Source organism: Pongo abelii, chromosome 20 (assembly GCF_028885655.2).
Source record: "Pongo abelii isolate AG06213 chromosome 20, NHGRI_mPonAbe1-v2.0_pri, whole genome shotgun sequence".
In the NCBI taxonomy this organism is placed as follows: domain Eukaryota; kingdom Metazoa; phylum Chordata; class Mammalia; order Primates; family Hominidae; genus Pongo; species Pongo abelii.
In genome coordinates, this window is record NC_072005.2 from 32,674,387 (window position 1) to 32,698,974 (window position 24,588).

Consider the following 24,588-nt stretch of genomic DNA (forward strand, 5'->3'; position numbering starts at 1 on the left):
GAAGCATTCTCACAAACTCCTTTGTGATGTGTGCTCTCAACTCAGAGATGTGAACCTGACTTTTGATAGAGCAGTTTTGAAACACTCTTTTTCTAGAATCTGCAAGTGTACATTTGGAGCGCTTTGAGACCTGTGCTGGAAAGGAAATATCTTCACATAACAAGTGGACAGAAGGATTATCTGACACTTCTTTGTGGTATGTACATTCAACTCACAGCGATGAACATTCCTTTTGACAGAGAAGTTTTGAAACACTCTTTTTATAGAATGTGCAAGTGGATATTTGGAAGGCTTCTAGGAATTCGTTGGAAACGGGACACCCTCACACAAAAAAAGACAGAAGCATTCTCACAAACTGCTGTGTGATGTGAGCATTCAGATCACAGAACTGAACCTTTCTTTTGATAGAGCAACTTTGAAGCACTCTTTTTCTAGAATCGGCAACTGGACATTTGGAGCTCTTTGAGGCCTGTGGTGGAAAGGAAATATCTTCACCTCAAAATTAGACAGAAGCATTCACTGAATATTCCTTGTGGAACATTCCTTTAGACAGAGAAATTTTGAAACACTCTTTTTGTAGAATCTGCAAGTGGAAATTTGGTCCGCTTAGAGGAAGTCTTTGGAAACGGGACACCCTCACACGAAAACTAGACAGTAGCATTCTCACAAACTTCTCTGTGATAAGTGCATTCAACTCACGGAGTTTAACTTTTCTTTTCATGGAGCAGGTTTGAAACACATTTTTTGAAGTATATGCAAGTGGTCATTCGGAAAGCTATGAGGCATATATTCGCAAAGGCAATATCTTCACATATAACATAGAAAGAAGCATTCTCAAAAACTACTCTGTGTTGGTTGCATTCAACTCACAGAGGGGAATATTCCTTTCTTAGAGCAGCCATGAAACACTGTTTTTGTATAATCTGCAATTGGACATTTGGGGAGCTCTGAGGCCTCTGGTGGAAAGGAAAATTTCTTCATAAATACCTGGAGAGAAGCATTCTCGGAAACCACTTTGTGACGTGTGCATTCAACTCACTGAGTTGAACATTCCTTTTGTTAGAGCAGTTTTGAAATACTCTTTTTGTAGAATCTGCATGTGGATATTTGGACCACTTATGGGAATTTGCTGGAAACGGGATATCTTCACATAATAAAGAGACAGAAGCATTCTCACAAACTCCTTTGTGATGTGTGCTCTCAACTCAGAGATGTGAACCTGACTTTTGATAGAGCAGTTTTGAAACACTCTTTTTCTAGAATCTGCAAGTGTACATTTGGAGCGCTTTGAGACCTGTGCTGGAAAGGAAATATCTTCACATAACAAGTAGACAGAAGGATTATCTGACACTTCTTTGTGGTATGTACATTCAACTCACAGCGATGAACATTCCTTTTGACAGAGAAGTTTTGAAACACTCTTTTTATAGAATGTGCAAGTGGATATTTGGAAGGCTTCTAGGAATTCGTTGGAAACGGGACACCCTCACACAAAAAAAGACAGAAGCATTCTCACAAACTGCTGTGTGATGTGAGCATTCAGATCACAGAACTGAACCTTTCTTTTGATAGAGCAACTTTGAAGCACTCTTTTTCTAGAATCGGCAACTGGACATTTGGAGCTCTTTGAGGCCTGTGGTGGAAAGGAAATATCTTCACCTCAAAATTAGACAGAAGCATTCACTGAATATTCCTTGTGGAACATTCCTTTAGACAGAGAAATTTTGAAACACTCTTTTTGTAGAATCTGCAAGTGGAAATTTGGTCCGCTTAGAGGAAGTCTTTGGAAACGGGACACCCTCACACGAAAACTAGACAGTAGCATTCTCACAAACTTCTCTGTGATAAGTGCATTCAACTCACGGAGTTTAACTTTTCTTTTCATGGAGCAGTTTTGAAACACATTTTTTGAAGTATATGCAAGTGGTCATTCGGAAAGCTATGAGGCATATATTCGCAAAGGCAATATCTTCACATATAACATAGAAAGAAGCATTCTCAAAAACTACTCTGTGTTGGTTGCATTCAACTCACAGAGGGGAATATTCCTTTCTTAGAGCAGCCATGAAACACTGTTTTTGTATAATCTGCAATTGGACATTTGGGGAGCTCTGAGGCCTCTGGTGGGAAGGGAAATTTCTTCACAAAACCCCTAGAGAGAAGCATTCTCAGAAAGCACTTTGTGACGTGTGCATTCAACTCACAGAGTTGAACATTCCCTTTGCTAGAGCAGTTTTGAAACCCTCTTTTTGTGGAATCTGCATGTGGATATTTGGACCACTTAGAGCTATTTGCTGGAAACGGGATATCCTCACACCAAAAGGAGACGGAAGCATTCTCACAAACTACTTTGTCATGTGTGCTCTCAACTCAGAGACGTGAACCTGACTTTTGATAGAGAAGTTTGGAAACACTCTTTTTCTAGAATCTGCAAGTGCACATTTGGAGCGCTTTGAGGCCTGTGCTGGAAAGGAAATATCTTCACAAAACAAGTAGACAGAAGCATGCTCCGAAACTTCTTAGTGGTGTGTGCATTCAACTCACAGAGTTGAAGATTCCTTTTGACAGAGAAGGTTTGAAACACTCGTTTTGTAGAATGTGCAAGTGGATATTTGGACCACTTCTAGGAATTCGTTGGAAACAGGACACCCACACACAAAAACAAGAAAGAAGCATTCTCACAAGCTTCTGTGTGATGTGAGCATTCAGCTCACAGAGCTGAACCTTTCTTTTGATAGAGCAATTTTGAAACACTCTTTTTCTAGAATCGGCAAGTGGACATTTGGAGCACTTTTAGGCCTGTAGTGGAAAGGAAATATCTTCACATCAAAACTAGACAGAAGCATTCTCTGAATCACCTTTGTGGTGTGTGCATTCAACTCACAGAGTTGAACATTCCTTTAGACAGAGAAATTTTGAAACACTCTTTTTGTAGAATCTGCAAGTGGAAATTGGGACCGCTTAGAGGAATTCTTTGGAAACGGGACAACCTCACACGATAACTAGACAGTAGCATTCTCACAAACTTCTCTGTGATAAGTGCATTCAACTCACGGAGTTTAACGTTTCTTTTCATGGAGCAGTTTTGAAACACACTTTTGGAAGTATATGCAAGTGGTCATTCAGAAAACTATGAGGCCTGTGTTCGAAAAGGCAATATCTTCACATATAACCTAGGAAGAAGCATTCCTAGAAACTACTTTGTGTTGGTTGCATTCAACTCTCGGAGGGGATTATTCCGTTTGTTAGAGCAGCCATGAAACACTGTTTTTGTATAATCTGCAATTGGACATTTGGAAAGCTCTGAGGCCTCTGGTGGAAAGGAAAATTTCTTCAAAAATACCTGGAGAGAAGCATTCTCGGAAACCACTTTGTGATGTGTGCATTCAACTCACTGAGTTGAACATTCCTTTTGTTAGAGCAGTTTTGAAATACTCTTTTTGTAGAATCTGCATGTGGATATTTGCACCACTTATGGGAATTTGCTGGAAACGGGATATCTTCACATAATAAAGAGACAGAAGCATTCTCACAAACTCCTTTGTGATGTGTGCTCTCAACTCAGAGATGTGAACCTGACTTTTGATAGAGCAGTTTTGAAACACTCTTTTTCTAGAATCTGCAAGTGTACATTTGGAGCGCTTTGAGACCTGTGCTGGAAAGGAAATATCTTCACATAACAAGTAGACAGAAGGATTATCTGACACTTCTTTGTGGTATGTACATTCAACTCACAGCGATGAACATTCCTTTTGACAGAGAAGTTTTGAAACACTCTTTTTATAGAATGTGCAAGTGGATATTTGGAAGGCTTCTAGGAATTCGTTGGAAACGGGACACCCTCACACAAAAAAAGACAGAAGCATTCTCACAAACTGCTGTGTGATGTGAGCATTCAGATCACAGAACTGAACCTTTCTTTTGATAGAGCAACTTTGAAGCACTCTTTTTCTAGAATCGGCAACTGGACATTTGGAGCTCTTTGAGGCCTGTGGTGGAAAGGAAATATCTTCACCTCAAAATTAGACAGAAGCATTCACTGAATATTCCTTGTGGAACATTCCTTTAGACAGAGAAATTTTGAAACACTCTTTTTGTAGAATCTGCAAGTGGAAATTTGGTCCGCTTAGAGGAAGTCTTTGGAAACGGGACACCCTCACACGAAAACTAGACAGTAGCATTCTCACAAACTTCTCTGTGATAAGTGCATTCAACTCACGGAGTTTAACTTTTCTTTTCATGGAGCAGTTTTGAAACACATTTTTTGAAGTATATGCAAGTGGTCATTCGGAAAGCTATGAGGCATATATTCGCAAAGGCAATATCTTCACATATAACATAGAAAGAAGCATTCTCAAAAACTACTCTGTGTTGGTTGCATTCAACTCACAGAGGGGAATATTCCTTTCTTAGAGCAGCCATGAAACACTGTTTTTGTATAATCTGCAATTGGACATTTGGGGAGCTCTGAGGCCTCTGGTGGGAAGGGAAATTTCTTCACAAAACCCCTAGAGAGAAGCATTCTCAGAAAGCACTTTGTGACGTGTGCATTCAACTCACAGAGTTGAACATTCCCTTTGCTAGAGCAGTTTTGAAACCCTCTTTTTGTGGAATCTGCATGTGGATATTTGGACCACTTAGAGCTATTTGCTGGAAACGGGATATCCTCACACCAAAAGGAGACGGAAGCATTCTCACAAACTACTTTGTCATGTGTGCTCTCAACTCAGAGACGTGAACCTGACTTTTGATAGAGAAGTTTGGAAACACTCTTTTTCTAGAATCTGCAAGTGCACATTTGGAGCGCTTTGAGGCCTGTGCTGGAAAGGAAATATCTTCACAAAACAAGTAGACAGAAGCATGCTCCGAAACTTCTTAGTGGTGTGTGCATTCAACTCACAGAGTTGAAGATTCCTTTTGACAGAGAAGGTTTGAAACACTCGTTTTGTAGAATGTGCAAGTGGATATTTGGACCACTTCTAGGAATTCGTTGGAAACAGGACACCCACACACAAAAACAAGAAAGAAGCATTCTCACAAGCTTCTGTGTGATGTGAGCATTCAGCTCACAGAGCTGAACCTTTCTTTTGATAGAGCAATTTTGAAACACTCTTTTTCTAGAATCGGCAAGTGGACATTTGGAGCACTTTTAGGCCTGTAGTGGAAAGGAAATATCTTCACATCAAAACTAGACAGAAGCATTCTCTGAATCACCTTTGTGGTGTGTGCATTCAACTCACAGAGTTGAACATTCCTTTAGACAGAGAAATTTTGAAACACTCTTTTTGTAGAATCTGCAAGTGGAAATTGGGACCGCTTAGAGGAATTCTTTGGAAACGGGACAACCTCACACGATAACTAGACAGTAGCATTCTCACAAACTTCTCTGTGATAAGTGCATTCAACTCACGGAGTTTAACGTTTCTTTTCATGGAGCAGTTTTGAAACACACTTTTGGAAGTATATGCAAGTGGTCATTCAGAAAACTATGAGGCCTGTGTTCGAAAAGGCAATATCTTCACATATAACCTAGGAAGAAGCATTCCTAGAAACTACTTTGTGTTGGTTGCATTCAACTCTCGGAGGGGATTATTCCGTTTGTTAGAGCAGCCATGAAACACTGTTTTTGTATAATCTGCAATTGGACATTTGGAAAGCTCTGAGGCCTCTGGTGGAAAGGAAAATTTCTTCAAAAATACCTGGAGAGAAGCATTCTCGGAAACCACTTTGTGATGTGTGCATTCAACTCACTGAGTTGAACATTCCTTTTGTTAGAGCAGTTTTGAAATACTCTTTTTGTAGAATCTGCATGTGGATATTTGCACCACTTATGGGAATTTGCTGGAAACGGGATATCTTCACATAATAAAGAGACAGAAGCATTCTCACAAACTCCTTTGTGATGTGTGCTCTCAACTCAGAGATGTGAACCTGACTTTTGATAGAGCAGTTTTGAAACACTCTTTTTCTAGAATCTGCAAGTGTACATTTGGAGCGCTTTGAGACCTGTGCTGGAAAGGAAATATCTTCACATAACAAGTAGACAGAAGGATTATCTGACACTTCTTTGTGGTATGTACATTCAACTCACAGCGATGAACATTCCTTTTGACAGAGAAGTTTTGAAACACTCTTTTTATAGAATGTGCAAGTGGATATTTGGAAGGCTTCTAGGAATTCGTTGGAAACGGGACACCCTCACACAAAAAAAGACAGAAGCATTCTCACAAACTGCTGTGTGATGTGAGCATTCAGATCACAGAACTGAACCTTTCTTTTGATAGAGCAACTTTGAAGCACTCTTTTTCTAGAATCGGCAACTGGACATTTGGAGCTCTTTGAGGCCTGTGGTGGAAAGGAAATATCTTCACCTCAAAATTAGACAGAAGCATTCACTGAATATTCCTTGTGGAACATTCCTTTAGACAGAGAAATTTTGAAACACTCTTTTTGTAGAATCTGCAAGTGGAAATTTGGTCCGCTTAGAGGAAGTCTTTGGAAACGGGACACCCTCACACGAAAACTAGACAGTAGCATTCTCACAAACTTCTCTGTGATAAGTGCATTCAACTCACGGAGTTTAACTTTTCTTTTCATGGAGCAGTTTTGAAACACATTTTTTGAAGTATATGCAAGTGGTCATTCGGAAAGCTATGAGGCATATATTCGCAAAGGCAATATCTTCACATATAACATAGAAAGAAGCATTCTCAAAAACTACTCTGTGTTGGTTGCATTCAACTCACAGAGGGGAATATTCCTTTCTTAGAGCAGCCATGAAACACTGTTTTTGTATAATCTGCAATTGGACATTTGGGGAGCTCTGAGGCCTCTGGTGGGAAGGGAAATTTCTTCACAAAACCCCTAGAGAGAAGCATTCTCAGAAAGCACTTTGTGACGTGTGCATTCAACTCACAGAGTTGAACATTCCCTTTGCTAGAGCAGTTTTGAAACCCTCTTTTTGTGGAATCTGCATGTGGATATTTGGACCACTTAGAGCTATTTGCTGGAAACGGGATATCCTCACACCAAAAGGAGACGGAAGCATTCTCACAAACTACTTTGTCATGTGTGCTCTCAACTCAGAGACGTGAACCTGACTTTTGATAGAGAAGTTTGGAAACACTCTTTTTCTAGAATCTGCAAGTGCACATTTGGAGCGCTTTGAGGCCTGTGCTGGAAAGGAAATATCTTCACAAAACAAGTAGACAGAAGCATGCTCCGAAACTTCTTAGTGGTGTGTGCATTCAACTCACAGAGTTGAAGATTCCTTTTGACAGAGAAGGTTTGAAACACTCGTTTTGTAGAATGTGCAAGTGGATATTTGGACCACTTCTAGGAATTCGTTGGAAACAGGACACCCACACACAAAAACAAGAAAGAAGCATTCTCACAAGCTTCTGTGTGATGTGAGCATTCAGCTCACAGAGCTGAACCTTTCTTTTGATAGAGCAATTTTGAAACACTCTTTTTCTAGAATCGGCAAGTGGACATTTGGAGCACTTTTAGGCCTGTAGTGGAAAGGAAATATCTTCACATCAAAACTAGACAGAAGCATTCTCTGAATCACCTTTGTGGTGTGTGCATTCAACTCACAGAGTTGAACATTCCTTTAGACAGAGAAATTTTGAAACACTCTTTTTGTAGAATCTGCAAGTGGAAATTGGGACCGCTTAGAGGAATTCTTTGGAAACGGGACAACCTCACACGATAACTAGACAGTAGCATTCTCACAAACTTCTCTGTGATAAGTGCATTCAACTCACGGAGTTTAACGTTTCTTTTCATGGAGCAGTTTTGAAACACACTTTTGGAAGTATATGCAAGTGGTCATTCGGAAAGCTATTCGGCCTGTGTTCGAAAAGGAAATATCTTCACATATAATCAAGAAAGAAGCATTACCAGAACTACTCTGTGTTGGTTGCATTCAACTCACAGAGGGGAATGTTCCTTTTGTTAGTGCAGCCATGAAACACTGCTTTTGTACAATCTGCAATTGGACATTTGGAGAGCTCTGAGGCCTCTAGTGAGAAGGGAAATTTCTTCACAAAATACGTAGAGAGAAGCATTCTCGGAAACCACTTTGTGATGTGTGCATTCAACACACTGAGTTGAACATTCCTTTGTTAGAGCAGTTTGGAAATACTCTTTTTGTAGAATCTGCATGTGGATATTTGGACCACTTATAGGAATTTGCTGGAAACGAGATATCTTCACATAATAACGAGACAGAAGCATTCTCACAAACTCCTTTGTGATGTGTGCTCTCAACTCAGAGATGTGAACCTGACTTTTGATAGAGCAGTTTGGAAACACTCTTTTTCTAGAATCTGCAAGTGTACATTTGGAGCGCTTTGAGACCTGTGCTGGAAAGGAAATATCTTCACATAACAAGTAGACAGAAGGATTATCTGACACTTCTTTGTTTTATGTGCATTCAACTCACAGAGTTGGACATTCCTTTTGACAGAGAAGTTTTGAAACACTCCTTTTGTAGAATGTGCAAGTGGATATTTGGACGGCTTCTAGGAATTCGTTGGAAACGGGACACCCTCACGCAAAAAAAAGACAGAAGCATTCTCACAAACTGCTGTGTGATGTGAGCATTCAGCTCACAGAGCTGAACCTTTCTTTTGATAGAGCAACTTGGAAGCACTCTTTTTCTAGAATCGGCAAGTGGACATTTGGATCGCTTTGAGGCCTGTGGTGGAAAGGAAATATCTTCACCTAAAAACTAGACAGAAGCATTCTCTGAATCATCTTTGTGGTGTGTGCATTCAACTCACAGTGTTGAACATTCCTTTAGACAGAGAAATTTTGAAACACTCTTTTTGTAGTATCTGCAAGTGTAAATTTGGACCGCTTCTGGGAATTCTTTGTAAACGGGACACCCTCAGAAGAAAACTAGACAGTAGCATTCACACAAACTTTTGTGTGATGTGAGCATTCAGCTCACAGAGCTGAACCTTTCTTTTGATAGCGCAATTTTGAAACCCACTTTTTCTAGAATCGGCAAGTGGACATTTGGAGCGCTTTTAGGCCTGTGGTGGAAAGGAAATATCTTCACCTCAAAACTAGACAGAAGCATTCTCTGAATCATCATTGTGGTGTGTGCATTCAACTCACAGTGTTGAACATTCCTTTAGAGTGAGAAATTTTGAAACACTCTTTTTGTAGAATCTGCAAGTGTAAATTTGGACCGCTTCTAGGAATTCGTTGGAAACGGGACACCCTCACACGAAAACTAGACAGTAGCATTCACACAAACTTCTGTGTGATGTGAGCATTCAGCTCACAGAGCTGAACCTTTCTTTTGATAGCGCAATTCTGAAACACTCTTTTTCTAGAATCGGCAAGTGGACATTTGGAGCGCTTTTAGGCCTGTGGTGGAAAGGAAATATCTTCACATCAAAACTTGACAAAAGCATTCTCTGAATCACCTTTGTGGTGTGTGCATTCAACTCACAGAGTTGAACATTCCTGTAGACAGAGAAATTTTGAAACACTCTTTTTGTAGAATCTGCAAGTGGAAATTGGGACCGCTTAGAGGAATTCTTTGGAAACGGGACACCCTCACACGGTAACTAGACAGTAGCATTCTCACAAACTTCTCTGTGATAAGTGCATTCAACTCACAGAGTTTAACGTTTCTTTTCATGGAGCAGTTTTGAAACACACTTTTGGAAGTATATGCAAGTGGTCATTCCGAAAGCTATGAGGCCTGTGTTCGAAAAGGCATTATCTTCACATATAATCAAGAAAGAAGCATTCCCATAACTACTCTGTGTTGGTTGCATTCAACTCACAGAGGGGAATGTTCCTTTTGTTTGTGCAGCCATGAAACACTGCTTTTGTATAATCTGCAATTGGACATTTGGAGACCTCTGGGGCCTCTAGTGAGAAGGGAAATTTCTTCACAAAACACTTAGAGAGAAGCATTCTCGGAAACCACTTTGTGATGTGTGCATTCAACACACTGAGTTGAACATTCCTTTGTTAGAGCAGTTTTGAAATACTCTTTTTGTAGAATCTGCATGTGGATATTTGGACCACTTATAGGAATATGCTGGAAACGAGATATCTTCACATAATAACGAGACAGAAGCATTCTCACAAACTCCTTTGTGATGTGTGCTCTCAACTCAGAGATGTGAACCTGACTTTTGATAGAGCAGTTTTGAAACACTCTTTTCCTAGAATCTGCAAGTGTACATTTGGAGAGCTTTGAGACCTGTGCTGGAAAGGAAATATCTTCACATAACAAGTAGACAGAAGGATTATCTGACACTTCTTTGTTTTTTGTGCATTCAACTCACAGAGTTGAACATTTCTTTTGACAGAGAAGTTTTGAAACACTCTTTTTGTGCAATGTGCAAGTGGATATTTGGACGGCTTCTAGGAATTCGTTGGAAACGGGACACCCTCACGCAAAAAAAAGACAGAAGCATTCTCACAAACTGCTGTGTGATGTGAGCATTCAGCTCACAGAGCTGAACCTTTCTTTTGATAGAGCAACTTGGAAGCACTCTATTTCTAGAATCGGCAAGTGGACATTTGGAGCGCTTTGAGGCCTGTGGTGGAAAGGAAATATCTTCACCTCAAAACTAGACAGAAGCATTCTCTGAATCACCTTTGTGGTGTGTGCATTCAACTCACAGAGTTGAACATTCCTTTAGACAGAGAAATTTTGAAACACTCTTTTTGTAGAATCTGCAAGTGGAAATTGGGACCGCTTAGAGGAATTCTTTGGAAACGGGACACCCTCACACGGTAACTAGACAGTAGCATTCTCACAAACTTCTCTGTGATAAGTGCATTCAACTCACAGAGTTTCACGTTTCTTTTCATGGAGCAGTTTTGAAACACAATTTTGGAAGTATATGCAAGTGGTCATTCCAAAAGCTATGAGGCCTGTGTTCGAAAAGGCAATATCTTCACATATAATCTAGAAAGAAGCATTCCCAGAACTACTCTGTGTTGGTTGCATTCAACTCACAGAGGGGAATGTTCTTTTTGTTAGTGCAGCCATGAAACACTGCTTTTGTATAATCTGCAATTGGACATTTGGAGAGCTCTGAGGCCTCTGGTGAGAAGGGAAATTTCTTCACAAAACACTTAGAGAGAAGCATTCTCGGAAACCACTTTGTGATGTGTGCATTCAAGTCACTGAGTTGAACATTCCTTTGTTAGAGCAGTTTTGAAATACTCTTTTTGTAGAATCTGCATGTGGATATTTGGACCACTTATAGGAATTTGCTGGAAACGAGATATCTTCACATAATAACGAGACAGAAGCATTCTCACAAACTCCTTTGTGATGTGTGCTCTCAACTCAGAGATGTGAACCTGACTTTTGATAGAGCAGTTTGGAAACACTCTTTTTCTAGAATCTGCAAGTGTACATTTGGAGCTCTTTGAGACCTGTGCTGGAAAGGAAATATCTTCACATAACAAGTAGACAGAAGGATTATCTGACACTTCTTTGTTTTATGTGCATTCAACTCACAGAGTTGGACATTCCTTTTGACAGAGAAGTTTTGAAACACTCCTTTTGTAGAATGTGCAAGTGGATATTTGGACGGCTTCTAGGAATTCGTTGGAAACGGGACACCCTCACGCAAAAAAAAGACAGAAGCATGCTCACAAACTGCTGTGTGATGTGAGCATTCAGCTCGCAGAGCTGAACCTTTCTTTTGATAGAGCAACTTTGAAGCAGTCTTTTTCTAGAATCGGCAAGTGGATATTTGGATCGCTTTGAGGCCTGTGGCAGAAAGGAAATATCTTCACCTCAAAACTAGACAGAAGCATTCTCTGAATCATCTTTGTGGTGTGTGCATTCAACTCACAGTGTTGAACATTCCTTTTGACAGAGAAATTTTGAAACACTCTTTTTGTAGAATGTGCAAGTGGATATTTGGACGACTTCTAGGAATTCGTTGGAAACGGGACACCCTCACGCAAAAAAAGACAGAAGCATTCTCACAAACTGCTGTGTGATGTGAGCATTCAGCTCACAGAGCTGAACCTTTCTTTTGATAGAGCAACTTGGAAGCACTCTTTTTCTAGAATCGGCAAGTGGACATTTGGAGCGCTTTGAGGCCTGTGGTGGAAAGGAAATATCTACACCTCAAAACTAGACAGAAGCATTCTCTGAATCATCTTTGTGGTGTGTGCATTCAACTCACAGTGTTGAACATTCCTTTAGACAGAGAAATTTTGAAACACTGTTTTTGTAGAATCTGCAAGTGTAAATTTGGACCGCTTCTAGGAATTCGTTGGAAACGGGACACCCTCTCACGAAAAGTAGACAGTAGCATTCTCACAAACTTCTGTGTGATGTGAGCATTCAGCTCACAGAGCTGAACTTTTCTTTTGATAGCGCAATTCTGAAACACTCTTTTTCTAGAATCGGCAAGTGGACATTTGGAGCGCTTTTAGGCCTGTGGTGGAAAGGAAATATCTTCACATCAAAACTAGACAGAAGCATTCACTGAATCATCTTTGTGGTGTGTGCATTCAACTCACAGAGTTGAACATTCCTTTAGACAGAGAAATTTTGAAACACTCTTTTTGTAGAATCTGCAAGTGGAAATTGGGACCGCTTAGAGGAATTCTTTGGAAACGGGACACCCTCACAAGATAAATAGACAGTAGCATTCTCACAAACTTCTCTGTGATAAGTGCTTTCAACTCACAGAGTTTAACGTTTCTTTTCATGGAGCAGTTTTGAAACACACTTTTGGAAGTATATGCAAGTGGTCATTCGGAAAACTATGAGGCCTGTGTTCGAAAAGGCAATATCTTCACATATAACCTAGAAAGAAGCATTCCGAGAAAATACTTTGTGTTGGTTGCATTCAACTCACGGAGGGGATTATTCCGTTTGTTAGAGCAGCCATGAAACACTGTTTTTGTATAATCTGCAATTGGATATTTGGAAAGCTCTGAGGCCTCTGGTGGGAAGGAAAATTTCTTCACAAAATACCTGGAGAGAAGCATTCTCGGAAACCACTTTGTGATGTGTGCATTCAACTCACTGAGTTGAACATTCCTTTTGTTAGAGCAGTTTTGAAATACTCTTTTTGTAGAATCTGCATGTGGATATTTGGACCACTTATGGGAATTTGCTGGAAACGGGATATCTTCACATAATAACGAGACAGAAGCATTCTCACAAACTCCTTTGTGATGTGTGCTCTCAACTCACAGATGTGAACCTGACTTTTGATAGAGCAGTTTTGAAACACTCTTTTTCTAGAATCTGCAAGTGTACATTTGGAGAGCTTTGAGACCCGTGCTGGAAAGGAAATATCTTCACATAACAAGTAGACAGAAGGATTATCTGACACTTCTTTGTGGTATGTACATTCTACTCACAGAGTTGAACATTCCTTTTGACAGAGACGTTTTGAAACACTCTTTTTATAGAATGTGCAAGTGGATATTTGGACGGCTTCTAGGAATTCATTGGAAACGGGACACCCTCACACAAAAAAAGACAGAAGCATTCTCACAAACTGCTGTGTGATGTGAGCTTTCAGCTCACAGAGCTGAACCTTTCTTTTGATAGAGCAACTTTGAACCACTCTTTTTCTAGAATTGGCAACTGGACATTTGGAGATTTTGGGGCCTGTGATGGAAAGGAAATATCTTCACCTCAAAATTAGACAGAAGCATTCTCTGAATATTCCTTGTGGAACATTAGTTTAGACAGAGAAATTTTGAAACACTCTTTTTGTAGAATCTGCAAGTGGAAATTTGGACCGCTTAGAGGAAGTCTTTGGAAATGGGACACCCTCACACGAAAACTAGACAGTAGCATTCTCACAAACTTCTCTGCGATAGGTGCATTCAACTCACGGAGTTTAACTTTTCTTTTCATGGAGCAGTTTCGAAACACATTTTTTGAAGTATATGCAAGTGGTCATTCGGAAAGCTATGAGGCATATGTTCGCAAAGGCAATATCTTCACATATAACGTAGAAAGAAGCATTCTCAAAAACTACTCTGTGTTGGTTGCATTCAACTCACAGAGGGGAATATTCCTTTCTTAGAGCAGCAATGAAACACTGTTTTTGTATAATCTGCAATTGGACATTTGGGGAGCTCTGAGGCCTCTGGTGGGAAGGGAAACTTCTTCACAAAACCTCTAGAGAGAAGCATTCTCTGAAAGCACTTTGTGACGTGTGCATTCAACTCACAGAGTTGAACATTCCCTTTGCTAGAGCAGTTTTGAAACCCTCTTTTTGTGGAATCTGCATGTGGATATTTGGACCATTTAGAGCTATTTACTGGAAACGGGATATCCTCACACCAAAAGGAGACGGAAGCATTCTCACAAACTCCTTTGTCATGTGTGCTCTCAACTCAGAGACGTGAACCTGACTTTTGATAGAGAAGTTTGGAAACACTCTTTTTCTAGAATCTGCAAGTGCACATTTGGAGTGCTTTGAGGCCTGTGCTGGAAAGGAAATATCTTCACAAAACAAGTAGACAGAAGCATGCTCCGAAACTTCTTAGTGGTGTGTGCATTCAACTCACAGAGTTGAAGATTCCTTTTGACAGAGAAGTTTTGAAACACTATTTTTGTAGAATGTGCAAGTGGATATTTGGACCACTTCTAGGAATTCGTTGGAAACGGGACACCCACACACAAAAACAAGACAGAAGCATTCTCACAAGCTTCTGTGTGATGTGAGCATTCAGCTCACAGAGCTGAAACTTTCTTTTGATAGAGCAATTTTGAAACACTCTTTTTCTAGAATCGGCAAGTGGACATTTGGAGCGCTTTTAGGCCTGTAGTGGAAAGGAAATATCTTCACATCAAAACTAGACAGAAGCATTCTCTGAATCATCTCTGTGGTGTGTGCATTCAACTCACAGAGTTGAACATTCCTTTAGACAGAGAAATTTTGAAACACTCTTTTTGTAGAATCTGCAAGTGGAAATTGGGACCGCTTAGAGGAATTCTTTGGAAACGGGACACCCTCACACGATAACTAGACAGTAGCATTCTCACAAACTTCTCTGTTATAAGTGCATTCAACTCACAGAGTTTCACGTTTCTTTTCATGGAGCAGTTTGGAAACACACTTTTGGAAGTATATGCAAGTGGTCATTCGGAAAGCTATGAGGCCTGTGTTCGAAAAGGCAATATCTTCACATATAATCTAGAAAGAAGCATTCCCAGAACTACTCTGTGTTGGTTGCATTCAACTCACAGAGGGGAATGTTCTTTTTGTTAGTGCAGCCATGAAACACTGCTTTTGTATAATCTGCAATTGGACATTTGGAGAGCACTGAGGCCTCTGGTGAGAAGGGAAATTTCTTCACAAAACACTTAGAGAGAAGCATTCTCGGAAACCACTTTGTGATGTGTGCATTCAAGTCACTGAGTTGAACATTCCTTTGTTAGAGCAGTTTTGAAATACTCTTTTTGTAGAATCTGCATGTGGATATTTGGACCACTTATAGGAATTTGCTGGAAACGAGATATCTTCACATAATAACGAGACAGAAGCATTCTCACAAACTCCTTTGTGATGTGTGCTCTCAACTCAGAGATGTGAACCTGACTTTTGATAGAGCAGTTTGGAAACACTCTTTTTCTAGAATCTGCAAGTGTACATTTGGAGCTCTTTGAGACCTGTGCTGGAAAGGAAATATCTTCACATAACAAGTAGACAGAAGGATTATCTGACACTTCTTTGTTTTATGTGCATTCAACTCACAGAGTTGGACATTCCTTTTGACAGAGAAGTTTTGAAACACTCCTTTTGTAGAATGTGCAAGTGGATATTTGGACGGCTTCTAGGAATTCGTTGGAAACGGGACACCCTCACGCAAAAAAAAGACAGAAGCATGCTCACAAACTGCTGTGTGATGTGAGCATTCAGCTCACAGAGCTGAACCTTTCTTTTGATAGAGCAACTTTGAAGCAGTCTTTTTCTAGAATCGGCAAGTGGATATTTGGATCGCTTTGAGGCCTGTGGCAGAAAGGAAATATCTTCACCTCAAAACTAGACAGAAGCATTCTCTGAATCATCTTTGTGGTGTGTGCATTCAACTCACAGTGTTGAACATTCCTTTTGACAGAGAAATTTTGAAACACTCTTTTTGTAGAATGTGCAAGTGGATATTTGGACGACTTCTAGGAATTCGTTGGAAACGGGACACCCTCACGCAAAAAAAGACAGAAGCATTCTCACAAACTGCTGTGTGATGTGAGCATTCAGCTCACAGAGCTGAACCTTTCTTTTGATAGAGCAACTTGGAAGCACTCTTTTTCTAGAATCGGCAAGTGGACATTTGGAGCGCTTTGAGGCCTGTGGTGGAAAGGAAATATCTACACCTCAAAACTAGACAGAAGCATTCTCTGAATCATCTTTGTGGTGTGTGCATTCAACTCACAGTGTTGAACATTCCTTTAGACAGAGAAATTTTGAAACACTGTTTTTGTAGAATCTGCAAGTGTAAATTTGGACCGCTTCTAGGAATTCGTTGGAAACGGGACACCCTCTCACGAAAAGTAGACAGTAGCATTCTCACAAACTTCTGTGTGATGTGAGCATTCAGCTCACAGAGCTGAACTTTTCTTTTGATAGCGCAATTCTGAAACACTCTTTTTCTAGAATCGGCAAGTGGACATTTGGAGCGCTTTTAGGCCTGTGGTGGAAAGGAAATATCTTCACATCAAAACTAGACAGAAGCATTCACTGAATCATCTTTGTGGTGTGTGCATTCAACTCACAGAGTTGAACATTCCTTTAGACAGAGAAATTTTGAAACACTCTTTTTGTAGAATCTGCAAGTGGAAATTGGGACCGCTTAGAGGAATTCTTTGGAAACGGGACACCCTCACAAGATAAATAGACAGTAGCATTCTCACAAACTTCTCTGTGATAAGTGCTTTCAACTCACAGAGTTTAACGTTTCTTTTCATGGAGCAGTTTGGAAACACACTTTTGGAAGTATATGCAAGTGGTCATTCGGAAAACTATGAGGCCTGTGTTCGAAAAGGCAATATCTTCACATATAACCTAGAAAGAAGCATTCCGAGAAAATACTTTGTGTTGGTTGCATTCAAATCACGGAGGGGATTATTCCGTTTGTTAGAGCAGCCATGAAACACTGTTTTTGTATAATCTGCAATTGGATATTTGGAAAGCTCTGAGGCCTCTGGTGGGAAGGAAAATTTCTTCACAAAATACCTGGAGAGAAGCATTCTCGGAAACCACTTTGTGATGTGTGCATTCAACTCACTGAGTTGAACATTCCTTTTGTTAGAGCAGTTTTGAAATACTCTTTTTGTAGAATCTGCATGTGGATATTTGGACCACTTATGGGAATTTGCTGGAAACGGGATATCTTCACATAATAACGAGACAGAAGCATTCTCACAAACTCCTTTGTGATGTGTGCTCTCAACTCACAGATGTGAACCTGACTTTTGATAGAGCAGTTTTGAAACACTCTTTTTCTAGAATCTGCAAGTGTACATTTGGAGAGCTTTGAGACCCGTGCTGGAAAGGAAATATCTTCACATAACAAGTAGACAGAAGGATTATCTGACACTTCTTTGTGGTATGTACATTCTACTCACAGAGTTGAACATTCCTTTTGACAGAGACGTTTTGAAACACTCTTTTTATAGAATGTGCAAGTGGATATTTGGACGGCTTCTAGGAATTCATTGGAAACGGGACACCCTCACACAAAAAAAGACAGAAGCATTCTCACAAACTGCTGTGTGATGTGAGCTTTCAGCTCACAGAGCTGAACCTTTCTTTTGATAGAGCAACTTTGAACCACTCTTTTTCTAGAATTGGCAACTGGACATTTGGAGATTTTGGGGCCTGTGATGGAAAGGAAATATCTTCACCTCAAAATTAGACAGAAGCATTCTCTGAATATTCCTTGTGGAACATTAGTTTAGACAGAGAAATTTTGAAACACTCTTTTTGTAGAATCTGCAAGTGGAAATTTGGACCGCTTAGAGGAAGTCTTTGGAAATGGGACACCCTCACACGAAAACTAGACAGTAGCATTCTCACAAACTTCTCTGCGATAGGTGCATTCAACTCACGGAGTTTAACTTTTCTTTTCATGGAGCAGTTTCGAAACACATTTTTTGAAGTATATGCAAGTGGTCATTCGGAAAGCTATGAGGCATATGTTCGCAAAGGCAATATCTTCACATATAACGTAGAAAGAAGCATTCTCAAAAACTACTCTGTGTTGGTTGCATTCAACTCACAGAGGGGAATATTCCTTTCTTAGAGCAGCAATGAAACACTGTTTTTGTATAATCTGCAATTGGACATTTGGGGAGCTCTGAGGCCTCTGGTGGGAAGGGAAACTTCTTCACAAAACCTCTAGAGAGAAGCATTCTCTGAAAGCACTTTGTGACGTGTGCATTCAACTCACAGAGTTGAACATTCCCTTTGCTAGAGCAGTTTTGAAACCCTCTTTTTGTGGAATCTGCATGTGGATATTTGGACCATTTAGAGCTATTTACTGGAAACGGGATATCCTCACACCAAAAGGAGACGGAAGCATTCTCACAAACTCCTTTGTCATGTGTGCTCTCAACTCAGAGACGTGAACCTGACTTTTGATAGAGAAGTTTGGAAACACTCTTTTTCTAGAATCTGCAAGTGCACATTTGGAGTGCTTTGAGGCCTGTGCTGGAAAGGAAATATCTTCACAAAACAAGTAGACAGAAGCATGCTCCGAAACTTCTTAGTGGTGTGTGCATTCAACTCACAGAGTTGAAGATTCCTTTTGACAGAGAAGTTTTGAAACACTATTTTTGTAGAATGTGCAAGTGGATATTTGGACCACTTCTAGGAATTCGTTGGAAACGGGACACCCACACACAAAAACAAGACAGAAGCATTCTCACAAGCTTCTGTGTGATGTGAGCATTCAGCTCACAGAGCTGAAACTTTCTTTTGATAGAGCAATTTTGAAACACTCTTTTTCTAGAATCGGCAAGTGGACATTTGGAGCGCTTTTAGGCCTGTAGTGGAAAGGAAATATCTTCACATCAAAACTAGACAGAAGCATTCTCTGAATCATCTCTGTGGTGTGTGCATTCAACTCACAGAGTTGAACATTCCTTTAGACAGAGAAATTTTGAAACACTCTTTTTGTAGAATCTGCAAGTGGAAATTGGGACCGCTTAGAGGAATTCTTTGGAAACGGGACACCCTCACACGATAACTAGACAGTAGCATTCTCACAAACTTCTCTGTTATAAGTGCATTCAACTCACAGAGTTTCACGTTTCTTTTCATGGAGCAGTTTGGAAACACACTTTTGGAAGTATATGCAAGTGGTCATTCGGAAAGCTATGAGGCCTGTGTTCGAAAAGGCAATATCTTCACATATAATCTAGAAAGAAGCATTCCCAGAACTACTCTGTGTTGGTTGCATTCAACTCACAGAGGGGAATGTTCTTTTTGTTAGTGCAGCCATGAAACACTGCTTTTGTATAATCTGCAATTGGACATTTGGAGAGCACTGAGGCCTCTGGTGAGAAGGGAAATTTCTTCACAAAACACTTAGAGAGAAGCATTCTCGGAAACCACTTTGTGATGTGTGCATTCAAGTCACTGAGTTGAACATTCCTTTGTTAGAGCAGTTTTGAAATACTCTTTTTGTAGAATCTGCATGTGGATATTTGGACCACTTATAGGAATTTGCTGGAAACGAGATATCTTCACATAATAACGAGACAGAAGCATTCTCACAAACTCCTTTGTGATGTGTGCTCTCAACTCAGAGATGTGAACCTGACTTTTGATAGAGCAGTTTGGAAACACTCTTTTTCTAGAATCTGCAAGTGTACATTTGGAGCTCTTTGAGACCTGTGCTGGAAAGGAAATATCTTCACATAACAAGTAGACAGAAGGATTATCTGACACTTCTTTGTTTTATGTGCATTCAACTCACAGAGTTGGACATTCCTTTTGACAGAGAAGTTTTGAAACACTCCTTTTGTAGAATGTGCAAGTGGATATTTGGACGGCTTCTAGGAATTCGTTGGAAACGGGACACCCTCACGCAAAAAAAAGACAGAAGCATTCTCACAAACTGCTGTGTGATGTGAGCATTCAGCTCGCAGAGCTGAACCTTTCTTTTGATAGAGCAACTTTGAAGCAGTCTTTTTCTAGAATCGGCAAGTGGATATTTGGATCGCTTTGAGGCCTGTGGCAGAAAGGAAATATCTTCACCTCAAAACTAGACAGAAGCATTCTCTGAATCATCTCTGTGGTGTGTGCATTCAACTCACAGTGTTGAACATTCCTTTAGACAGAGAAATTTTGAAACACTCTTTTTGTAGAATCTGCAAGTGGAAATTGGGACCGCTTAGAGGAATTCTTTGGAAACGGGACACCCTCACACGATAACTAGACAGTAGCATTCTCACAAACTTCTCTGTGATAAGTGCATTCAACTCACAGAGTTTCACGTTTCTTTTCATGGAGCAGTTTGGAAACACACTTTTGGAAGTATATGCAAGTGGTCATTCGGAAAGCTATGAGGCCTGTGTTCGAAAAGGCAATATCTTCACATATAATCTAGAAAGAAGCATTCCCAGAACTACTCTGTGTTGGTTGCATTCAACTCACAGAGGGGAATGTTCTTTTTGTTAGTGCAGCCATGAAACACTGCTTTTGTATAATCTGCAATTGGACATTTGGAGAGCTCTGAGGCCTCTGGTGAGAAGGGAAATTTCTTCACAAAACACTTAGAGAGAAGCATTCTCGGAAACCACTTTGTGATGTGTGCATTCAAGTCACTGAGTTGAACATTCCTTTGTTAGAGCAGTTTTGAAATACTCTTTTTGTAGAATCTGCATGTGGATATTTGGACCACTTATAGGAATTTGCTGGAAACGAGATATCTTCACATAATAACGAGACAGAAGCATTCTCACAAACTCCTTTGTGATGTGTGCTCTCAACTCAGAGATGTGAACCTGACTTTTGATAGAGCAGTTTGGAAACACTCTTTTTCTAGAATCTGCAAGTGTACATTTGGAGCTCTTTGAGACCTGTGCTGGAAAGGAAATATCTTCACATAACAAGTAGACAGAAGGATTATCTGACACTTCTTTGTTTTATGTGCATTCAACTCACAGAGTTGGACATTCCTTTTGACAGAGAAGTTTTGAAACACTCCTTTTGTAGAATGTGCAAGTGGATATTTGGACGGCTTCTAGGAATTCGTTGGAAACGGGACACCCTCACGCAAAAAAAAGACAGAAGCATGCTCACAAACTGCTGTGTGATGTGAGCATTCAGCTCACAGAGCTGAACCTTTCTTTTGATAGAGCAACTTTGAAGCAGTCTTTTTCTAGAATCGGCAAGTGGATATTTGGATCGCTTTGAGGCCTGTGGCAGAAAGGAAATATCTTCACCTCAAAACTAGACAGAAGCATTCTCTGAATCATCTTTGTGGTGTGTGCATTCAACTCACAGTGTTGAACATTCCTTTTGACAGAGAAATTTTGAAACACTCTTTTTGTAGAATGTGCAAGTGGATATTTGGACGACTTCTAGGAATTCGTTGGAAACGGGACACCCTCACGCAAAAAAAGACAGAAGCATTCTCACAAACTGCTGTGTGATGTGAGCATTCAGCTCACAGAGCTGAACCTTTCTTTTGATAGAGCAACTTGGAAGCACTCTTTTTCTAGAATCGGCAAGTGGACATTTGGAGCGCTTTGAGGCCTGTGGTGGAAAGGAAATATCTACACCTCAAAACTAGACAGAAGCATTCTCTGAATCATCTTTGTGGTGTGTGCATTCAACTCACAGTGTTGAACATTCCTTTAGACAGAGAAATTTTGAAACACTGTTTTTGTAGAATCTGCAAGTGTAAATTTGGACCGCTTCTAGGAATTCGTTGGAAACGGGACACCCTCTCACGAAAAGTAGACAGTAGCATTCTCACAAACTTCTGTGTGATGTGAGCATTCAGCTCACAGAGCTGAACTTTTCTTTTGATAGCGCAATTCTGAAACACTCTTTTTCTAGAATCGGCAAGTGGACATTTGGAGCGCTTTTAGGCCTGTGGTGGAAAGGAAATATCTTCACATCAAAACTAGACAGAAGCATTCACTGAATCATCTTTGTGGTGTGTGCATTCAACTCACAGAGTTGAACATTCCTTTAGACAGAGAAATTTTGAAACACTCTTTTTGTAGAATCTGCAAGTGGAAATTGGGACCGCTTAGAGGAATTCTTTGGAAACGGGACACCCTCACAAGATAAATAGACAGTAGCATTCTCACAAACTTCTCTGTGATAAGTGCTTTCAACTCACAGAGTTTAACGTTTCTTTTCATGGAGCAGTTTGGAAACACACTTTTGGAAGTATATGCAAGTGGTCATTCGGAAAACTATGAGGCCTGTGTTCGAAAAGGCAATATCTTCACATATAACCTAGAAAGAAGCATTCCGAGAAAATACTTTGTGTTGGTTGCATACAAATCACGGAGGGGATTATTCCGTTTGTTAGAGCAGCCATGAAACACTGTTTTTGTATAATCTGCAATTGGATATTTGGAAAGCTCTGAGGCCTCTGGTGGGAAGGAAAATTTCTTCACAAAATACCTGGAGAGAAGCATTCTCGGAAACCACTTTGTGATGTGTGCATTCAACTCACTGAGTTGAACATTCCTTTTGTTAGAGCAGTTTTGAAATACTCTTTTTGTAGAATCTGCATGTGGATATTTGGACCACTTATGGGAATTTGCTGGAAACGGGATATCTTCACATAATAACGAGACAGAAGCATTCTCACAAACTCCTTTGTGATGTGTGCTCTCAACTCACAGATGTGAACCTGACTTTTGATAGAGCAGTTTTGAAACACTCTTTTTCTAGAATCTGCAAGTGTACATTTGGAGAGCTTTGAGACCCGTGCTGGAAAGGAAATATCTTCACATAACAAGTAGACAGAAGGATTATCTGACACTTCTTTGTGGTATGTACATTCTACTCACAGAGTTGAACATTCCTTTTGACAGAGACGTTTTGAAACACTCTTTTTATAGAATGTGCAAGTGGATATTTGGACGGCTTCTAGGAATTCATTGGAAACGGGACACCCTCACACAAAAAAAGACAGAAGCATTCTCACAAACTGCTGTGTGATGTGAGCTTTCAGCTCACAGAGCTGAACCTTTCTTTTGATAGAGCAACTTTGAAACACTCTTTTTCTAGAATTGGCAACTGGACATTTGGAGATTTTGGGGCCTGTGATGGAAAGGAAATATCTTCACCTCAAAATTAGACAGAAGCATTCTCTGAATATTCCTTGTGGAACATTAGTTTAGACAGAGAAATTTTGAAACACTCTTTTTGTAGAATCTGCAAGTGGAAATTTGGACCGCTTAGAGGAAGTCTTTGGAAATGGGACACCCTCACACGAAAACTAGACAGTAGCATTCTCACAAACTTCTCTGCGATAGGTGCATTCAACTCACGGAGTTTAACTTTTCTTTTCATGGAGCAGTTTCGAAACACATTTTTTGAAGTATATGCAAGTGGTCATTCGGAAAGCTATGAGGCATATGTTCGCAAAGGCAATATCTTCACATATAACGTAGAAAGAAGCATTCTCAAAAACTACTCTGTGTTGGTTGCATTCAACTCACAGAGGGGAATATTCCTTTCTTAGAGCAGCAATGAAACACTGTTTTTGTATAATCTGCAATTGGACATTTGGGGAGCTCTGAGGCCTCTGGTGGGAAGGGAAACTTCTTCACAAAACCTCTAGAGAGAAGCATTCTCTGAAAGCACTTTGTGACGTGTGCATTCAACTCACAGAGTTGAACATTCCCTTTGCTAGAGCAGTTTTGAAACCCTCTTTTTGTGGAATCTGCATGTGGATATTTGGACCATTTAGAGCTATTTACTGGAAACGGGATATCCTCACACCAAAAGGAGACGGAAGCATTCTCACAAACTCCTTTGTCATGTGTGCTCTCAACTCAGAGACGTGAACCTGACTTTTGATAGAGAAGTTTGGAAACACTCTTTTTCTAGAATCTGCAAGTGCACATTTGGAGTGCTTTGAGGCCTGTGCTGGAAAGGAAATATCTTCACAAAACAAGTAGACAGAAGCATGCTCCGAAACTTCTTAGTGGTGTGTGCATTCAACTCACAGAGTTGAAGATTCCTTTTGACAGAGAAGTTTTGAAACACTATTTTTGTAGAATGTGCAAGTGGATATTTGGACCACTTCTAGGAATTCGTTGGAAACGGGACACCCACACACAAAAACAAGACAGAAGCATTCTCACAAGCTTCTGTGTGATGTGAGCATTCAGCTCACAGAGCTGAAACTTTCTTTTGATAGAGCAATTTTGAAACACTCTTTTTCTAGAATCGGCAAGTGGACATTTGGAGCGCTTTTAGGCCTGTAGTGGAAAGGAAATATCTTCACATCAAAACTAGACAGAAGCATTCTCTGAATCATCTCTGTGGTGTGTGCATTCAACTCACAGAGTTGAACATTCCTTTAGACAGAGAAATTTTGAAACACTCTTTTTGTAGAATCTGCAAGTGGAAA